This window comes from Pogona vitticeps, chromosome 4 (genome assembly GCF_051106095.1).
Source record: "Pogona vitticeps strain Pit_001003342236 chromosome 4, PviZW2.1, whole genome shotgun sequence".
Taxonomy (NCBI): domain Eukaryota; kingdom Metazoa; phylum Chordata; class Lepidosauria; order Squamata; family Agamidae; genus Pogona; species Pogona vitticeps.
This window is the reverse complement of record NC_135786.1, coordinates 54,072,657-54,093,975: the sequence shown is the minus strand read 5'-3', so window position 1 is coordinate 54,093,975 and position 21,319 is coordinate 54,072,657. Positions and strand designations below refer to the sequence as shown.

Sequence of the window (21,319 nt, the reverse complement as noted above, 5' to 3'; positions counted from 1 at the left end):
AGTATTTGGAACTTTGTCCTGCCAGGTGATACCAAAACTGCATTGGAGACAACACATATGGAACATGTTCAGCTTCCTCTCTTGCCATGCATAAAGGGTCCAGGACTCACTGTAGTACAGGAGTATGCTCAGGACACAGGCTCTATAGACTTGAATCTTGGTATATGCCATCAGCTTCTTATTAAGCCATACTCTCTTTGTGAGTCTAGAGAACATGGTAGCTGCTTTGCCAATGCCATACAATTTATATTTTCAGAAAATTCTTCTTAAGATTTAGTCGCAATCCCCTTTCTTGTAATTTGAACCCAATAATTCAGATTCTACAATGGAATGGGAAACACATTCATTTAATTATCTGCATAGCAGCCTTTAAATATTTGCTCTGGATGCACCTTCAAGCATACACCAGCCCTATTAGTCCAAGCCTCACTTATTTGCTATTTTAAGCAGTACGATATATTGCTAAAATTTGGGGGAATTACAATGCAGGTCTACTCAGAAGTAAAACAATACTTTGCCTATTTAGCCTTTACCCCTTCAGTCTTAACCACTCCACACTTATTTTGTTCCAAACCTCAGGTAACCAAGGAGTAACCACTGTAAACAAGTTTGTGCATGTTCTCTTTCAGTGCAACCAGTAAAGTGTCTTACCTCCAATTGTTTTTCACTGCAATGTCAGGTACAGAAGAATCTGGTACTGATGCCCTCAAATTTACCATGGAAAATTAGTCAGAAATGGCATGCCGGTGTGAGGATTGGAGCATGAAATTGCTTGGGAGACTCATCTGTCTGAGCAACTCATCGGAATATTTTCCCTCCGAACCAAGCCACAGAATAGCAAGTACCATTTCAACACCAGTCTGCTCCACATTCGCAAACACCTCCGCAATTCAGATTTCCCAAAGGGCTTGCTCGTTCCTCCATGCTGTGCTACATATATCAAAACATTGTACCAACTTCCAATCCCACTTTGCTCCACAAATCCCACTGCTATGAATCATTTCATAACCGGGTGGTTCAGAGTTGCTGGGCTGCCAACTCTGGAATGGGGTTCTGACATTTACTACTGCTAGTGTGGCCAGCTCAAAATCCAAGAGAAAGATACAGGCCTCTGCTGGGGACAAGAACAGGGAATCTCTGGACATCCAGAGGTTTTGGCCTAGAATTCTCATCAGTGCCAAGTAGTCTGGCCAAAGATCTGGTTTGAAACACTGGGTGACTCATAAGGTCGCCTCTTCATCATAGGTGAAAAGGCAGATGCCACAAAAGTATTGGGATATCTTCTGCATGGATGGGAAATAGAAATATTCCTGGATAAGTAAAGGTTGTAATTTTGCATATAAAAGATCTCAGGGTCAATCCCCAACATTTCCATCTAAGGTATGGGGGGGGGGAAACTACTGGAAAACTGATGTCAGTCAACGTTCTCAGTACTGACCTTTATGCACCAGTTAAGGCAGTGTCCTATATTCCCATGTGCAGCAGGAATGAAAAGTGGCCAAGGATAGAGTTGCACCCACCACATATTCCACCCTCAACCAGGACTCATTGGGCTGTATCTGCACCTTCTTTTGAAAACTGAAAGAGACTAGATGGCATACGTACTGGGGGAGAGATACACTTAAAACAGAGAACAACACAACCTGGAGGCTTCTCAGGTTGGTATTCTCCATAGTACGTGTGGTGGTGGTGGAACTGCACAGTATCTCCATGGGTCACATACAGCCAAGGTCTCACACAGTTCTGCACTACAGACCCTACTTTGAAGTGCTGAATCGGTTGCATGTAGCCTGTCCCTGCAATGAACAACAGGTCCAAGCATCTTTTGCCATTCATATATAGCCAACAAAGAATGTTTGTGTATGTGTGCACATGTGGACATGCATGTGTGCATGTGAATTCAGTGACCTCTTCAGACATTCAGAAATTATTTCAAAGGTCTTTTTTTTTCCCTAGCCTTCTGGAAGAACTGCTGATTAGCTCAGTTGTTTAGGTATCTGTCAGGGGAGCTAGAGGTTGGGAGTTCAATTCCCAGCTGTGCCTCCTTGACAGGAGTAGGGTTCAATGATTCATAGGGTCCCTTCAAGCTTTTGGTTTGTTTAATGAAACTGCTCTTTTCTGGGTTTTATATTGTCAGTGATTCTAGAAACAGCCCTAGCAAAGTGCTTCATCCCCACTGGCTCGAGTATGGGTCTTCCCATACTCATTGAACTATATCTAGTTTGGGTGGTGTGGCATTCTGGGAAAATTCTGTTTCCAACTTGCTTCATGAAGGAAAGGGCTAATCAAACCATTTTTGTTACAACTCTCCAGAGCCTAAGCAAATCCTAGTTGAGTTCCCAAGGTAATGGAAACATAGATCGATATTTTAACCCTAAGCACAGGGTCTGACTGGAGAGAACAAGCTAAAACCATACTCAATGCCATAGATTTTTGCTTCTGATTATGCCTTTCCTCTTTACCCATGTCTTAGGTTCCCAACCATACAGTGGAAAAATTCTTATTTTCCTTTGAGAATCAGAGATGAACATCACTGAGTATTTCTATAGATAGGTGCCGTATTATTTATGCAAGCTACAGAAAATTATTACAGAAGAGGAGGTGGAAGCAAAATGCATTCCTTGAGTGGGAGACTGTTCAGTACTAAATGCTGGAGAACAATTTAGTATAAGCTGATTTTGTACCACACCTGAGAGCACAACTTGGAAGGCTGGGCCAGATCCTCACCTCAGCTCATTGCAGAAGTACTACTGCCAAGGTAGATGAAGGTACCACTTTACACCTGCTGAACAATGAACTCTTACTCCACAGTTTATATCACCTGAGGAGCCTGCTCTCCTCTTCCCTCCCCTTATGTTTGACCCATAGCTTTCTCATGTCGGAGGGGTCCAATCTGAATTAACCCTAAGAAAGTATGTATATCTAAACCTGTCCAAGTGGTTTTGAAAGCCAAAGTATTTCTGACAGTCTGATTTTAAGCAATCAGAATTATACAAAACTAAGCTATTTGCTTTAAAATAGAAGGGGCTTCTGAGTACAGTGGCATGAGAACCTCTCACTCCTGGGCCTTTTGTGTCTCATTTTAAAAATCTAGTTGGAAATTTTAAATACAATTCAGAAATCTCCACTTTCACTGGAGATTTTTAAAGCAAGGTCCTATGGCCATTTGTTAGGGATGCTCAAGATGTATATTTCCTACATCTGTGGTGGGCTGATGAGCCTTGGGGTCTGTTTCAGCTCTGGAAGTCTGTGATTCTATTATTCTGAGGTAAAAGGTGCTATTGTTGGTGCATATAAGAAAGGGAGCATTTTGAACAGCATGCTTATTCTTGGACATGCTTAGTCTGAGTCACTGATAATAGAGCTAAGGAAAATGAGAATCACCAGGCAAAGTTGTAGGGCAAGAAAGGGGAGGACGTTCTGAAGGAGAGGAGTAGAGCTGCATGTCATCAGTATATAGGTGGACACGGAATTCCATGGGGATTGATGATACCCAAACACAGTGTATGAAAAGAGATTAAACCAACCCCTGAAGGTCTCCAATGGAGAAAAATAACTTCCCAATAGGAACATTGAATGATAAACTGTTAGTCAAACTGGAAGAGAGCTAGCTGAGGACAGAGCCACAAAGGTTGAGAACATAAAAGGAATCAAGCAGGAGATAGCGATCAATACGTGTTTAAGGGAGCAAAGAGCTCAAAGAATGTGAGGAAACGGAGCAGAGACCTTTGAATCTGGCATTGAGGAGATTATCAGAGATTTTGCAGCTTGAGTGCAGATTCCATCGAGTAAAAAGAGGGGAAATGTATCTGTTGGGTGCGCTAAGCAAATTCTTATAGAAGAGAGAGTTGATATGATAGGAGTGTGGGGCACATTTAGTAGCTGAAGTCAAAAGGCAGGGGAGGAAGAGGAGTATGTATGTATGTATGTATGTATGTATGTATGTATGTATGTATGTATGTATGTATGTATGTATGTATGTATGTATGTATGTATGTATGTATGTATGTATGTATGTATGTATGTATGTATGTATGTATGTATGTATGAATGATTTTGATGAGGAAACAGTGGCAAAATTAAGTGCAATACAGAAGAAGCCAGATTAAAAAGGGATGCTCTTGAGAAAGTCACTACAAACCAAAAAGGAGGCAGAGTCCAAGGAAGGTAGGATATGTGCTGTGTTGAAAAGGTGAATGACAAGCAGAAGGCATTCCTTAGCAAACCTGTCAGAGGGCAAGTACTGAAGGAAAGCTCAAGAAAGTAGCCAAGGAAAAGAGGAGGAATAAGTCCAAAGACAGAGGTCAAAAAAGGAACTTTGGGAATGGAAGGGGAGGCCAGGTATGCATGAATGCTAAAACTGCCAGAGGCAAAAAGGTGGCAAAATATTCCCTAGAATACGTGTTGAGGCCTACAACCACAGGCTACTTTCAGAAGAGGCTCTAAACTTGTGTCCTGCTATGTCGTTTGATGGGCCTCTCATATGTACATTTGCCTAATCTGCTTTAGTTCTGTGGTACAGTACATGAAAAAGGTACCAAGTTGGAAACATGCTGGTTGCACAGTAGATGGTGGGCTATATATCTTGTCTACTGGAATATAATACTGCTTAGAGCCAAGGTGTACTAATGGATTCTCCTATTGCAGCGGTTTCATCACAGTTAAGACCATAGCTAGTCACAGTGATCTAAAAACTCAAATCATGTCATTCAGCAATTGAATAGCCATATCACTGTGAACATGCTCAATCTTGTCTGATCTCTCTCTAATTGTTTGATTAAAGCCCAAGCAAAGAAAATGGCCATTTTTTCACTGCTGAGCAATTGTATCAATGCCACCAAAAGGAAGACAGAGTGAGAAGCAATGTGACTGCCATAACGCTTTGTAGGGTCTCCATTCCATCAGCATCTTCAGCAAATGAACAGATCCATCTTTTATAACAAACTGCAGCCATCTGCCTTCTTCTCCTCTACCTGTCTAGGCTATTCTGACTGCCCATGTCTAGTAGCACTGTGTTGCAGAACTTCACTCACTACTGCCAAATCATATTTTTATGACAGGCGAGTAAAATGTTATTCGTTTTCCTTTCATCATTATTGTAAAAGAGCAGCTGATGAGATTCTGCACTTCCACTGGTAAATTTTCCACATGATTTTTGCAAGGCTGAGGTAGATAAATATTCATTGCATTGACCATAATAATACTGTAAATGTCTCTATTCTCTTCCCAGCATTCTTTGCAAGCTGGACCTGTTTCCATTTATTGCTAGATTTTGCCAGATTTCCCCGCCAAAACCAGAACTGCTTTCTGAGAATTGACCTGACACACAAAGAGGTAGTTCAGAACCAAAAATGCCGAGGACCAAAATAGATGATGGGGAAAATATGACAGAATTCTCATCCTAGCCATTTTACTGTAATGAAACTGAGGTACAAAATGAAGGTCTCAGGCATCTTCAGTCACAGAGTGAGGAGAAACATTACAAAGTGCCTGAAACTAGTGGTAGAGCCAGTCTTTCTCAGTGGTACTTTTCAATACCATTCTTCATCTATGTCCTAATGTCTGCTGAAAATTAAAGAGGTCTCTATCCAAAAAGCCCAAATTACCGTTAGAAGGGTGGAGCTCAGAACTCTTAGGTTATAAAACTACATAACAGGTTTGTTTCTTTATCCTTTGGCCTAGTATCTGATGCACATATTTTCAATGACATTGAAATTGATATAGTCATTCTTCCATTCCCAGAGCTTTGCAGATTTACTTTGCAAAAATGTCGGTTTAATTTCCTGTGTATTCAACTGATATAAACAGAGAGAGGTGAACCAAATTTCAGACAGCTAGCTTCAGCAGTTTGCATATTAAGAATACTACTCGTCATGTGTCCTCAAGTCAGTTCTGACTTACGTTGACTGTTTCCAGAGTTTTTTAGGCAGAGTTCCCAGAAGTGGTTTACCATTCCCTTCTTCTAGGCAACATCCTGTGACTGTGTAGCTTGCCCAAGGCCAAACAGGCACAGAAGGGAATCAAACTCCCAACTAGAGATGGGCATGAACCACTGATTCAGCAGTTCGGTCCAGTTCATTTCCAAGTTGATTAGCTGATCTGCAGTTCAGCACCTGGCCTCCTCCCCCTCCACTGCTGCCAAATGGGTGCCCACTGGAGGGGGCAGGGTACTGAACTGCAGCTGTTCAACAGGGAAATAACTGCCAAACCAGCACTTCATGCCCGCCTCTACTCCCAACCTGTCTCCACAGCCAGATACATAAACCTCCTTTATGCATATAATTACATCTTACTGTTTTCAGTGCAATTCTCCAATGTAGCATTTTCAGCTGTATTCATACTGTGCAGGTGACACACAGAACAGGAAAGATAGAAAGCCATAGGAACTGCTTCTGTCACAGCACAAAGAAAGCCTATGATCTCAGCATTTACGTTAAAAAATTGAACAAAAGCTTTTGAGGATTCTTTGCACTTGAACTTGAATCTGGAAAGCCATCCTGAGTTTAACTTTTAGGCAAGGATCTGGTCTCATCTGTGTTCTAGCACAATCTCCCCAAAATGCAGTTTCTCAAAATATCTGGAAACATGGGTGGAATCAGGACCCAAGAGTGCTACCTCTGCAGCAGACTGAACTGTTCTAAACATTGTAGTCAGCCTCGCACTCAAGGTATGTTCTGGTGTCTTCAGTGCTACATTAATATGTTCAAATGAATTTGCCCTTATCTTAACAGGAAAGGTGGCTGAGATTTTACTCAGTGTATATATTCCCCAGCTGGCTGGACAGCTTAGTAGTTCAGGTATCTGGCTTGTGGAGCCAAAGGTCAGGTGTCTGATTCTCCACTGTGCCTGCTACCAAGACAGCCAACATATGTGGCCCTGGGAAAGTTATATAGTTGCAGGGAACCCCACAACCTCAGAAGAAGGGAATGGTAGACCATGTCTGAGTATTATGTACCTGGAAAACCATGCCAAGTGCCACTATAAATCAAATTTGACTTGATGGCAAATGATAATTATTATTATTATATATTCTCCAGCCAATTTAAGTATGTGGAAGGAGCTTTGTGATGCAGTGGTTAAACTGCAGTACTGCACTCAAGACTGCTCACAACCTGAGTTCAATCCCAATAGGCTCAGGTAGCCACTTCAAAGCTGACTCAGCCTTTCATCCTTCCAAGTTTGGTAAATTAAGTACCCAGCTCAGGGGGGTGGGGGCAATGTGTAGCCTGCATGATCAAATTCTAAGCTGCCCCAGTGTTGTGGGTGGTATTTAAGCAGCAAACGTTTGGAACAAGAAAGTATATTATTATTTTTCTTTATCTTTTTCTTTCTTGTTTTTTTCTTTCTTTCTTTTTTGCCATTTTCCACTTAATTTCTGAGTAGGGGAGGAGAAAGTGGCCTTGGATTCCTCAGGCTTTGCCCAACTGTAGTTAATCATGCAATTGCAATATAGCAATAGCAGTTAAAGGCAAGAATCTGAGCAATATCTAGATTGCAAAAAAGGATCCTTATAGCTCTTGAGAGAGCAAATAAGCTTCTTTGTTAAGGTCTTTCTCCTGTTGTTTATGGCTGTTCCTCCTTTGGTCATGCCATGATCTTAGCAGAAAACAGGTTAAAAAATATGATAGCAAGTAACCAGAAAGCCCAAACGAGGGAAGTTTAAAGGATTTCTGCTGGTTTCTGCTGTGAAAAGGATACATTCTAATTACAGAAGAGCAGGACACATCTTTTCCAGTCACCCACTCTTCTGCTTCTGCCCCCCAAAACATGCCCTGCTACATTACCAGGTCCAAGAAGCAAAAGTGCCTTGTGACAGCAGCCTACAAGAAATTATCCCCAGTTCTAACATTACCAATTATTTCCTAAAACAACTGGCAGCCAGGTGTCCCTCTGCTAAGTGTCCCAGATCTATCTTTATTATCTTCCCCTCTCTCCTGCCTGTTCCCAATGATTCTGATGCCTGCTTGAGCCACAAGGGAAGGCTGGGGAATGGGGAGATGAAAACTTACTACTTGGCAAATGAATAATTCAGCTACTAACAGCTTTTCTGGTGCATCCTCTCTGCCTGGGGATTCCTCCTGCAGGCTAGGTCATCCTCTGACATATTCCTGTCTTACTCAGAGACCGTAGCTTCTCTGCTAATGCTCTTTGCTATTTCACTCAGTCACTTTTCCACTGAACGACTCCTGTTTCCTTGATGAAGGCAGTTAACCCCTTGACCACGTAAAGTATAACTTGTTGTGGGATAACATGGGGCTAGGAGGGACCAGTGTTAGCACCATAGATGCCAGAATAAGCCCCCGATTTCGCAAAAAAACAGGGGCTTATCCTGACTTTACTTGAACTGAAACATGGTTACTGACACCATGTTTCTTATGTGCATGCAATTTATGCATGTACAAAAAAGATCTAGTAAATGGCCAAGATAGTGCTATTGCAATACCCTGATTGTTTTTTTAAAAAAGTTTAATTATCTTGAGATTTTAATTTGTTTTAATTTTACCTATATTTCATATACATCCATAATTTTAAATTGTGCAGTGCTCTGATACGAACAAAGAAAGAAAGGCACCTTGTTGTTGTTCTGTGCCACCAAGTCATTCCTGACTTATGGTGATCCTATGAAATAATCATATCCATAAAAGTTCTATTCTTAACAGCCTGGCACATTATGGAATGATACATTTTATTTAGCATATGCTTTTATGTACAGCAGCCTGCTTCAGCAGATGTCTCTGGTAAAGTTGGTTATGACTATCATGGATGCTCCCAAGAATGTTTCTTCAACTAATATTGTATGATAAAGCTTTGAGCAGAAGTAATTTTAAACATATACAGACCATAGAGCTATACAAGTGCCCTGACTTGTCTGCACATGCTAAGACTGCAGGATATAAGTAAGGAACCAAGAGTTGTATTTTTTGCAATCCTGAGCATAACTGGGGCAATTAAGAGACATTGACTTTAACAGCTCCTGGTAGAGATGAAAATTACTATAGATGATTTGTTGATGGGGGACCAACTGTCTGATTGCATTTTTGGATTCTTCTTGAGAGCCTGGCTATGGGGGATATCATAATAAGTGCCTGTACTTCAGGATTTAGCTCAGCATCACTGCTGCAAAGGTTGTCGGGTGGCAGGTAAGAACAGAATGGATGGGGCTTCACACAGAATCATGGCAGGCACTTTTTTTAGACCATAGGAAAATAAGCAGCCTTCCTTTTAAATTGCTCTCCTGATAAAGCATGCATTTTGCACTTCCTTTAATTAAACGCAAGATCTACATTAGTTCTAAACTGGAGATTCTACGAGTTTTTCTCCAACAACGTGAATTTCCAAAGCTCTTGTGTGTGGACCTGAGACCTTGAAGCAAGGCAGCTTGTAAATGTCCTCCCACCATTAAACCTGGCCCTTTTTCTCATCCATACACACTAAAGATCAAGATTAGGCTCTGGATACATCCTTCAGGCAACAGAAATAACAATGTGAAGTATACCCCATTTGACTATTTCCAGATCATTGCTACTGTGCTGTCATTATCCAGTGCTCTGAATAATAAACAGAACACAGCAACCAATGCAGCAAGAAAGTACAACTGGATATTTTTGCATTGCCACGCTATGACCAGCACATTCTGCTGTAGATGAACTGCCCGAACCAAGCCGGAGACTGTTTCCACCAAATTCAATGGAAGAAAAGCCCAATGATCACATTTTCTGTGCTTGGCAAGTGCCAGAATAGTCCTTCTCGATGGCTAATTTCAAACAGAAGAAAATTTGCACCCACCTTCTGCCAGACTGAAAGATGGCTGTTGAAACACTGAAAACAGAGCCAATGCTACAGTATGGGAACAGTCCTTCCATAATAAATCCTGAGCCATCTCTAATCCCACCCTGAGTCAAGCCAAAGTAGAGTTGCAGAAATTCTGAATAATATTGATGCTGCTGGCCAGTTCTAGTGAGATTATATGCTATCTGTTTTGCTGGCAGCAGACATTCAGTCTCACTTGTCCACCTCTGAAATTCCATGGCAAAATATTCCCTCACACACCCCAAAAGCAAGCATTTCCAGCTTGTTTTAAAGAGGAGGAGGGTTGTGCTGCCTAAATGCAGCAATGTGATTTGCATATGGGTCAGCCCACAGCAAATAATCATGGCCCCCAGACCAACCAAACCTGCCCTTTCATTGCTGCCTTAACATAAAGGAAAGTGAAGCCTTCAGACTGCTCTCTAAATATGGATTCTCCTCCCCATCCCAATACACTAAGTTCTGTGCAATTACTGCTGGTACTGTAGCTGTGTTTAAGGAATGATTAGAAGGAGGAATCATTGAAACAGAGAATTAGAGAAATTCATCAAAGATAAGGCTTCTAGTCTCAGATTCGGGGACCTCTCTATAGCAGTTGCTGGGTTCATGAACAGCAGGGACCTGTTGATCTCATGCCCTATTAGTCAGCTTCCCATAGCGTGATATACAGTAGGATACTGGACTAGGGAGACTTCTGATCTTACCCAGCAAAGCTCCCCTTATGTACTTATGTTCAGAGCCCACAAAGCATGACCATTCAATTGTCCCATTGCAACATGTGTTACTTTACCACTAACCAACTACATAAAAGAATCCCCAGTTCTCAGCATCTAACCTTGATTTAGAGTGGGGCAAAGAAGCATGGCCTTTTCACAAGGGCTTGAGAATTCAAAGGTTTAGAAATAGACTCTGAAACTCATCCTTGTAGGTTGTTCATTTCCCTCTCACTCTTGATATATTGGATAGGAGTATAGATGTGAAGAGTCTTGTGCAGTCTCATAACTCCAAGCAAAATTTTATAAATACAACAATGTTCTTATGTTTGCAAGTCTGTCCGTCAGCCTACGTTCTGTTCCTGATCCTCTCTGCCAGCCTGGACACAAGAGGTACTGTTGGAAAGCTGAAGCATAGGGAAAGTAACAGATTGATAGGTGTAGGTAAGCCTGGAACCTTCCACCTTGGAGAAATACCCCCTTGCTGCTACTGGTATGAACTTCATTGAGAAATACAACTTCTCCCCTGGTTTAAGGAAGCTTTTGTATGACAACTGAGCTCACTACCTTAATTACCATCCTTTCTTCTCTTTGTATGGTCTTCACACATTCAGGAAAGAGGTAAAGGTTGTCATGCTTATTAAGCTTGTAAATTAATGATTGGTAATCAAAAAGGGCCTTCAGAAGTAAATAGGGAACTTGCATGACCAGGCCTGAAGAGACGCATGCTCAAATCCCCACTTCACCATGTGTAGCCTTAGACCATCAGCCTAACCTACATTATTGGTCTGTTTTGAGGATAAACGCAGAGGAGTACTGTGTATGTTGTCTTCAGCTCCTTGGAGAAAACACAGAATATAAATGCAACTAATGCTTCTACCACACTATTATTACTGGTAGCATAACAAATAGTAATGAGGAGGAGGTGATGGTGGTGAACGATATTACAAACAGTAGCAGTAACAACAGAAAGCAACAATTGCCATTTGCCATCCACTTAACAACAGCCTACCTTATGACCATATTTCAACTCATTTGTCCCACATTTGGCAGATATTTACTTTTGCTATTAGTATGGGAAAAGCCTTCAAGTAAGTATCATACACAAATCAGAGAAAATATTTTCTTGATATCCTGGCTGTCATATCTCATTTTACGGCTGGTCCCCTCAGGTTGAACATACAGCGCATACCTTTTCTATGAACCCTGGACTACACAACTGACAACCCATTACCCATAATCACCCAAAGCAAGTCGTTCCCATTATTTTATCAAATGCACATAAAGAATCTTAGCCTTTCTGAAATGATCAGTAGCAGAAGAGAAACTCCCCCTCCACTCTCAACTCCTCATCCTGCCTCTCTGTAAAAGGAAATGCCCATCAAGTATCACCTCCATGAGGTTTCCATCAAGCACCCTTTCCTAACCTGATCAAAGTTGCTATTCCACTTGTCAAAATCCCACTAACCAGAGGGAGATAAATGGTCTTGGGTTTTATTGTGCATTTGGGTGTACAGTACCTACACTAGACAGTTAAAGCATTGAAACATTATGAGTCCACCCTATGGAATCCTGGAGTTTGTAGTTTGGTGAGCTATAATTCTCTTCCATGAATTAATTCTAATTACGTACCTCATCTAACCACAAATCCCTTAGTATGGAGCCACGATGGTTCAAATTTTAACAAACTGCCAACACTAGGCAGTTTGTAGATGCAGCCTTTGTCTTCATCTGAACAGCCACAGAGATTCCAAACACTAGGATGTATATATTCTGAAGCCCAGCTTTCTGAATACTCAGTACAAGGTGCATAGAGGCAGTTTTGTTTTTGTTCTTTTATATGCATTTCTCTCTGACCTTTTCCCCTTTCAAATTAGGTAAGCAGTTCATTAACTAGTTTCTGGATCTCAACTACCTAGTTTAAGCAGCCAAGGAATAATCTTCAGTCTTCAAGGTTCCTCAACTCACATTATTTCAATTTATCTCAATGGGAAAGGGAAAAACTGGCTGAAATTCTTCCTCATTGGCATCTGGAAATGTTAAGCTGCAGTGCCCACTCCTTCAATTAACAGTCTATCTGGGGATCCTTTCACCCCAAAAACCAGAGGGTACAAAACAAGAGAGACAGACTGGAATCTTATTAATATAGTAAGTCACAACTAAAGTAGGGTCATATTAATCACAGGAACTTCTGGAGGAGACTGTTCAAGTGAGCCTACTCTAGTGCAACTTATTAGACTAAGCAACAGGATTGCAACCATAATGTGTTCTCCTTACGTTGTTCCTTCCCTCCTCAAGGAAATGTTTTTTCTCAGGGGCTTTAGTATACAAATCTAGGTTTTATCTTCAGCTATCCTGAATGAATTTTTGGAACAATAAACATGTTATTTTTCTTTTACTTAATCATGGCTACGTTGAGCAAATGTTTCCAATTTATAGCCATAAGCTTACTTTAGTGTCCTGTTGTACATTGATATCACAATTACCACCAATTTCTACAGGGTCTTTATGTATTTTTCTCACATTCCAGCATTATTATATTATCACTGTCATCTCATATTCTGCCATTATTACTTCAATAACGAAGTCTTCACAGAAGATTAAATGCGGGAAAGGAGGCTTCTGCTGGAGAAGCCGGGGAATGAACCTGGAACCTCTTCTCAAAGTGTTTGTTCCTCTTTCTTTCTTTCTTTCTTTCTTTCTTTCTTTCTTTCTTTCTTTCTTTCTTCTTCACTATAACACTTTTGCCCTAAGTTCTGAGAACTAGCCACCAAGCCCAAGCTCACAAACATGTTGTCTGAAGGCATTGTGGGGCACTGGAGAATGGCTATTTCAAGAAACATTCAGTAGCTGTCCATGATTCTCAAGGGCTTCAGACTATAGAATGTGATGGAGAGGGGAAATGGAGCCTGCATTATCACCTCCATTGAGCTCCTCACTCAACTCTCAACAACAGCAACCAATCGAACAAGCTGTATCAGATAACACAGGAAGCAGGACTATTGTCTTACAGCCTTGCTCAAGGACTACTTGCTGTCTTCCAACAATACAAACAAAGAGCAAAAACAGAGTAAACCAACTACAAAAAGTGTTAGCACATAGCCATAAACCACAGAAAGAAAGAAATGCAGTACCATCTGTTAAATACGAACAGTATACTGAACACAATGCAAGAGGCCAGTAGCTAAATACAAGCAATGAATGAGTCATATGATCAGCAATATACAAACAGTGACAAGATTCCAGATAGACTGATGTTTCACAATTACTTCTTGAAAGATCCCACAGATGCATAGATGGTTCAAAAGCCTTGGGTACATTATAATGCATTCCTGTAATGTTTATAAGTTTAGGTCTTGTATCACATCTCAAAATCAAAGAAGTAAACTAAAGAAGTAACTCAACTCAGCAATATCAAAATGCTGGCATGTTGCCTTAATAAAACGGCTATCTTTTATTGACTGTACGTAAGACTCTGAAAGCTTTTTAAAAAAGAAAAACGATACGAATTCCATAACTAACTAAATAACTAGGTAGGGTTCTTTCAATCCTGTCCTTTTTAATCTCTAAGACCCTAAATGCCCTGTCTCAGCAGCCTTTTGAGCCATTCTCCTCCAGCGATATAGTTTAATGCTTGACTAGCAGCTTGCATTATTGATAGCAACATAAAATGTTTTAGCTAATGAGGTTGCGCTGGAGCCAGATATATAACCCTGAAAACCAAGCCACCTTTACAGACTTCTTTCTGTTCCCTGGAAGCAGGTAACAGGAACGTATTTCATTTCCTTCTTGGAAGTACAGGAGAAACTGCCATTCAAAGGGGATGAATTCAGGTTATATAAGGATGGAACCTACAAGAGGGAAATTCCCACACTTTGAGACACAACTTTTGCTCCCTCACCAATGCACTGCCCCAGATGTACTCTCTTTTATTCACCCAAAATGTAGTTTTCTTGCCCACCAAAAATCTCTTCCTATCCAGCTTTCTCACACACAATTCCATATTTTCGCAATTCTATTGTACTCAGAATGAATGTCAGCAAAACAATTTTTTTGAAGAGATTGGCAGATTTTTGTGTTGGGAATATCCAGAAAACTGCTATGTAGTGCAACATATAGGACTAATAAAGGCCAGCTGAATTCAGACTGACTGTGTAGGCTCTCGCAGTACAAATGCTTGTTGAACCATTCACAGTTCACAAGACCAAAATACTCAAGAACTTCTGACAAAACACTTCACAAATTTTCACACTAGGGAGAAACATGCAGGAAACAGAATAGTTCCCACTCCCAGACATCACATATTTAGGCAATGGCACAGGCTCAGATTAATATGGAGGGGCTATGCACATAAATGTATCCATCTGTAAGTGCCATTCAGATCATCAACCCAGCTGCAAGAGGCCATGATCAAAACCAATGTCTATGATCCTCCACCTTATTCAGTGAGTATGATTCTGAGTTCTACATAAGACCTGCTCACATGACCAAACAAGAGTTAATGACCATGTTGTGGGGGGAGGGATCTGCCTTATCAGATATTTGGTTGTACTGGTAGCCTCCCAACCTTCACCTCCTCCTCTGTGCAGAGCAGTTTGTGGAATGATTTAAGTGGTCGGCAGAGAGATACTGCCAAGACTGTACTCAACTGCTCACACCGGCACATGTGCAGAGGGTTAGCAGCTCTTACTTGATAACTTATAATTTCCAGCCATGTGTATGGACAATGGCTTTGTTTCATTTTTAGTTCAATCCCTCATGCACAGATTTTAGCCTTTATACCCTGAAAAATTCGCCTCCTATTCTCAAAGCTGTCTCCTTTTCATTACACCTCTAGTCCTTACAATGCCATCTTCTTGCCTTATTCCAGTGAGCATAATATTCTACAGGGCTGGGGACCTTTCAATCCTTCTAACCAAAGGGCAGCTCAGATGGGATTTGTAGTACAGCAATACTTCAAGAGCCATAGTTTCCCCATAACTGATGTTCAGGAGACCTGATAGAATATGGAAGCCTCAAGCCACTTCAGAATGATCTGTGTCACAGAAATTAGAGCTATGTAATATCAAGCTGCAAGCCCAGTATGACCACGAATCACACATTGTGACCTATGCACTGCTTTCCTATTCTTTTCTATTCCCAAGTAGGACAGATTTCTTGAGCCATTGGTAAGCCACTGTTCAGGGCTGGTGGGGTGCACAAATTGTGCAAACCTGAACAGGATGACCACATGTTATGATTTACAGAGGACAGTCCTTTCTATGGTTTCCACTATTTGAAGGGCAACCCATCCAAGACTGATTAAAAGTAAAAAGGAAAGGATCTTAAAGTTGACCATCAGCAGTCCATATCTGGACAACAGAATGAGCAAGCACAGAGGCTACCTGATCACAGTTGTCCCCCCATGATGAGCTGTATTGTGTCTCTACTGAAGTTAAAATAATTGTTTCTAAATTTATACCAATACAGCATGTGCAAGTGTTCTCCAGTCTGTGCAAGCTTTCATTTATTATTTCTTTCTTTCATTCTTTCTCTGTCTCTCTGTATCTTTCTTTCTTTCTTTCTTTCTTTCTTTCTTTCAGTGGATTATGTAGCCAGACACGTTAGGTCTGTCATAAATGTGAGAAAATCTTAATCCAAAAAATAAAAATCTCAGCCAGAATTATTTCACAAAGATTTGCCTTCAAGGCCCATTGAAATCCCTTGCCCACTTACAATGCCAAAGTACACCATGGAGTTACTTTATGTCATGTGCTGCTTTGAACATTTACCTTTCCCGTTAAGTACTTGAAAGGGACTCTGGGGGAGAGAGAATATCAAAGGCAAACTAATCTGTCTTTGAAAGCTTACACTTAAAAAGGAAGGTAATTATTGTCCTCTATTCTCAAGCTGAAACACGGAGGCCCAGAAAAAAAATTAAGAGCCTGGCCTTTACAATCTGTCAACACTTTCAAGAGGATGGCAGTAGGCTGTAACTATGCTCCCTCGATCCCAACTGGAAGGAGAGCTAGAGGTCCATAGGAAGGACAGTCTTCCTTTAGAAGGTTTCCACTTTGGAAGTGCTGTCTGTTGCAAGTCTAATTTAAAGACGAGGAACCATAAGAGGTGAGATCAGGCACTCTGAATTCAGCCATCCATTCTGAGTACCTGAATAACCCACTATAATGCAATGCCTCTTGATTCTGTTTAAATTATGAGGATCTTTTCTAATGTTTTATCTGGATCGATACATTAGAAAATGCAATTGTATACAATCCAGTGTCTTCTGTTCTCCTTCCACCACCACAGCCTGCTGGCCAGTAATATTTTAAGGAACAAATACAACCCCCTCTCATAGATTCCTGCTCAAAGCAGAACAGGAAGAGGTAAATGCTGAGCCAAATCCATCAGCTCCACCTGTTTCTTGAGAGCAGTGTGTATGCCAGAGACCGCACTCCAGCTACCAGGCACAGCAGTAGGGGAATGGCAGTTGGCATCTGGGAGTGAGCAATGGCAGTGCCCTCCAAGTAAGAGAGGTGGAAACATCCGCTTATGTTTTTAAAGTCCTCTCAGTAAATGCTTAGCAAAATGGCCCCCCAAATGCACTTTTGGGTTACCTTTAGCCTACAATTCCGTGGTCTTTTCTGCAGACAGTGCAGTAAAGAATTCGTTGGGAAGTGCAGGTAAAACGTTGACAGGTTTTTAAAGTGAAAATCTAGGATCTTTGACTGTCATGGCTCTGCACGGGGAAGGAGGGAGGGAGGGAAGAAGAGGCACACTCGCTTTAGCACAGTGCCATCCCTTACATGGGAAAAACTGGCGCTGCTGAGCTCACATTTGTAAGCTGCATTATGCTGCAAACTGGATTACTCTCTGTCATTTCCATCTCTCCTGTGAAACAATGCTGAGGAGGGGTGCAGACAAGGAGCTCCGCTCCCCATTCCACCTCGGAGGGAAGGGAAGAAGTGCATGGAAATCAGTGAGGTCTGTCATATGGCATGAAATGTAGAAAGAACATGAGGCTGATGCCAGTATTTGTACTGTGCAGACTTTAGGCAGGTCCTCTGTTAGATTTTTCCTCTCTGCAAAATGCAAAAGGGGAATAACAGCATTCTGTTGAGGGTGGGGTTTGTCCCAGAGTATAGGATATTGCCCATAATTTTACTGGAAGTGCTAAAAAGAGCACATAGACAACAATTACATGTGCTGCATTGCCAGAAGCTATGCTTTTATTTTAAAGTATTTCTAAAAAGATGCATAACTCGACACTACCAGCAGTCATTCCGTCTAGAAAGCTGCAGCTTGGGGTGAGATATAAAGCCATTCCACAAATTCTGCTAGAGACCACTTACTTTTTTTCCTCTTTCTTCCTGATTCCTTTTTCCTTTTGTGTTATGCCCTTTCAGATTCCAAGCCACTGATGTCCTTTACTGATTTTAAGCTTTTTCTGGCTGAAGAGGGGGATAAAGATACTTTTTAAGGAATTAAAATAATAACCAAAAATCACAGTTATAACTATTGGAAGGAAGGAAGGAAGGAAGGAAGGAAGGAAGGAAGGAAGGAAGGAAGGAAGGAAGGAAGGAAGGAAGGAAGAAAGAAAGAAAGAAAGAAAGAAAGAAAGAAAGAAAGAAAGAAAGAAAGAAAGAAAGAAAGAAAGAAAACATCATCTTTAATGATACCAGCATGTGAATATTTTACCTGGTGATGAATGGGAATAACTCTCCTTCTCTTGAGGCGTTGACTCTTTTATACCCCCTGGATTTATACAATAATTAAATCCACACTGAGGATGAGGGTTGAATACATATACAAGTATAAATCATTCCAATTGAGTCCAATCAGAATTTGGTTTGTAGGGACTTATTGTTCAGATCAGTCACTTGGAGTTGGAAGATTTATAAATGATTGTTCTCCCCCAATAAAATCTGTGTGGGATCAATCCGACAAACAGAACATTCTGATCTTGGGCTGGCAGAAGAATAGCAGAGAAAACATATGTATTATTGTTTCAGTGTGTGAGAAAGCATCCCATGGGTCCCTATAGATCTATCCTTTTTAAAAATTTATTATGCTTATTTGTTCTGCTTGAGGAAAGAGCATATGTTTTTCTCAAGCTCTGGGACACTTTCACCCCAACTGTAGCAAGACTTCCCTTGCATGGGGATTCTAGTCTGCCTGTTCTTACCTGGTGATTTGTAACAGACAAGAAAGAGGAAAGAAAGAAGATTGGTTTAAAGAAAAGAAATAACACAATGTGTACTCTCACAGGGAACAACAGCCAACATATGTTGGCCAGAATTCTATTTTGCTAACCTACGTTGGCCTAAGGGGAACTGCAGAAGTCTTGGCAGAAAATTGCTGCTTACTAACAAGGTGCAGGTTGCATTCCTGGGCAAGTGCCTGATTGTGCAATTGGGTGCTTGCCCAGCAATGCAAGTGGCAGCTCATTAATGACCAGCAACATGCTGCCAAGACTTACTTCCTGTGCACTTTACACAAACATAAATCAACAGTAGGATTCTGCCTCTTGTACTTATGATAGAATTATAGGTCAGATTTTCTACACTGCATGGATTGTAAACCACATTAGTCCTTGCTCTCACTGGAAAGGCAGGTACTTGTTACCTCACAGTAGTTGGAGAGAGAGCTCTGGCAAGTAGGATAAGGGCCACCTAAAGACTTTATGGGTCCTGGGTCAAATGTGACATTATGGGCCTTGCTCCTATTTCCTAAAAGGACCCATGAAATCTATTCTTTCTTCTCTTTAGCTAAATTGTGAATTAAACAAATAAAATTGGATGTGGAGTAGACAAGCAATGCCTGTTTGCATAGAAGTGAATGAATGTTTTCCTGCTTAGCTGCCTACCTATATTTAGAGATGGGCACGAAATGCCACTTTGATGCCAGTACCAGTCAAACAGGTGCATGTGGAGGAGGCAGGGCTTCCCTGCCCTCCCTTCTCGAGTTGCTGCCTGAGTGAGCATCTATTGGAGGAGACAGGTCTGGGAACCGCCAAGCACCTGTTCAACTGGTAAATGATATGGCACAAACCACTGAGCCAGCAGTCCATGCTCATCTCTAGTACAGTCTGTAGCTTGTAAAACAAAAGGCTTCTCCAGTGCATCATTAGATATCATCTGTGGTTCTGGCCAACCATCTAGACTTCCTTCCAATGACAAAACATCCTATATCTTACCTACAGAAGTTTGCTCCTTCCCATTTTAAAGTGCTTCTCTTATTAGGTGCCATTCTTCTCCTTCCATTGCTTGGTGTGATTCTGGCCATTTGACACCCTAATCTGGATAACAGGTTGGTCAGGTCTGGTTAAAGGAGGGATGGCATTTTTGACAGCTCTAGTTTGTGCACCACATTTCAAGTAAACTCTGGACCAGGACTGCAAAAACTATGGTCCTCCAGATATTGTTGAACCACAGATTCCTTTCCCCTGACCAATGGCCAAGTTTAGACATGGGGATGAATAAAAAAGTCAGTTATTTTTCTGTCTAAATCGCCCCCCACGAATCGACGAATAAATTCATGCTTCGCCAGTTCATGGGGGGGGAGCTTCATGCTTCATCAGTTTTGACAGATCACGAAGCAGGACGACTCACCAAAATGGTGAGTTGTCTCCATCTCTAGCCAAGTTCACTGTGCCTGCTGAGAGTCCAACAATTTCTTCAGAACTAGATACTCTTCATCCCTGCTTTAAGGCAGACTGGAAATTATATGAAGTGTGTGTCCTGAGAAGTCGTTATTTGAAACAGATGGGTGGCTATCCACCTATTGATGTGCTAGAGCTCTCAGAACTTGCTTTCCACACTGACTTGCATGGGTAACATTGCAAGGATAATGTTTTAGGTTTTTCTTTAAGAAATCATATAAATTTGACTACAGAGATTCAAATTTGAGAGGTTGCTGTCTACATAAAGATCTGAAAGATTATTACTGTCTAGTTAGAACATGGCTGGACAGTGTCTGCGAAGCAACCAACATGAATTTGACACAACTCCGGGAGGCAGTGGAAGATAGGAGGGCCTGGCGTGCTCTGGTCCATGGGGTCACGAAGAGTTGGACACGACTAAACGACTAAACACACACACACAATTAGAACATGAAAGAATTATATAGATTTTTATCTTGTAAATTCCTATTAGGGATGACATGAATTTCTTTAAGCCCTTTGTGGCAGCTACCATTTTTCTTTTTCTTTTTGGGTTATTTCATTGCCGGTGTCCACACTGACTCTTCAATCCAATGTAGTTCATTCTGCACCCACGATCCCTTCCTTTGATATCACCTGCCTGCTGATCCCTGGCTCTCTTTTTATGGTCCCAGAAGCAGCTGGGACTGCATAGAGAGATTCAAATTTGGGAGGTTGCTATCTACATAAAGATCTGAAAGATTATTACTGTCTAGTTAGAACATGAAAGAATTATATAGATTTGTATCATATAAATTCCTATTAGGGATGACATGAATTTCTTTAAGCCCTTTGTGGCAGCTACTATTTTTCTTTTTCTTTTCTTTTTTTCTTGCTTGCTACTTCAGGAACAGCTCTCCTATTTGCACAAATATATGGAGATTTGTGTATGTTCTGAGATGCAGTCATATTGCATCATGGTTTTATAGACATGGGATTATGCACCCGCTTTGTTCTTCTGCATTCATATTTTGCCTGGATCAACATAGTAGCATAGTTTATCTGTAATCTGACAGAATCTTACTATATAAATTCTTTTTCCTTCTGGTTTTGGATTTTCCTTCAGTTCATTTGGTATCAGAGGAATAATTAAGATTGTAGAAGATTTCTTGATCTAAAA

The 21,319-nt window shown here is 41.1% G+C and overlaps 1 protein-coding gene across 3 annotated transcripts in view; it reads right to left on the bottom strand.

Annotated features, from left to right (window-relative positions):
- GRM4 (glutamate metabotropic receptor 4) overlaps window positions 1-21,319 on the bottom strand; it is a 368,710-nt gene that overhangs the window by 321,167 nt on the left and 26,224 nt on the right. Inside the window, exon 2 of one of the 3 annotated variants that reach the window (XM_078392715.1) lies at window positions 17,852-17,950. The exons of the other annotated variants lie outside the window; for them this stretch is intronic. The gene's annotated coding sequence lies outside the window, so the exon portion shown is untranslated. The remainder of the gene's footprint in view (window positions 1-17,851; window positions 17,951-21,319) is intronic. 3 annotated transcript variants of the gene reach the window in all.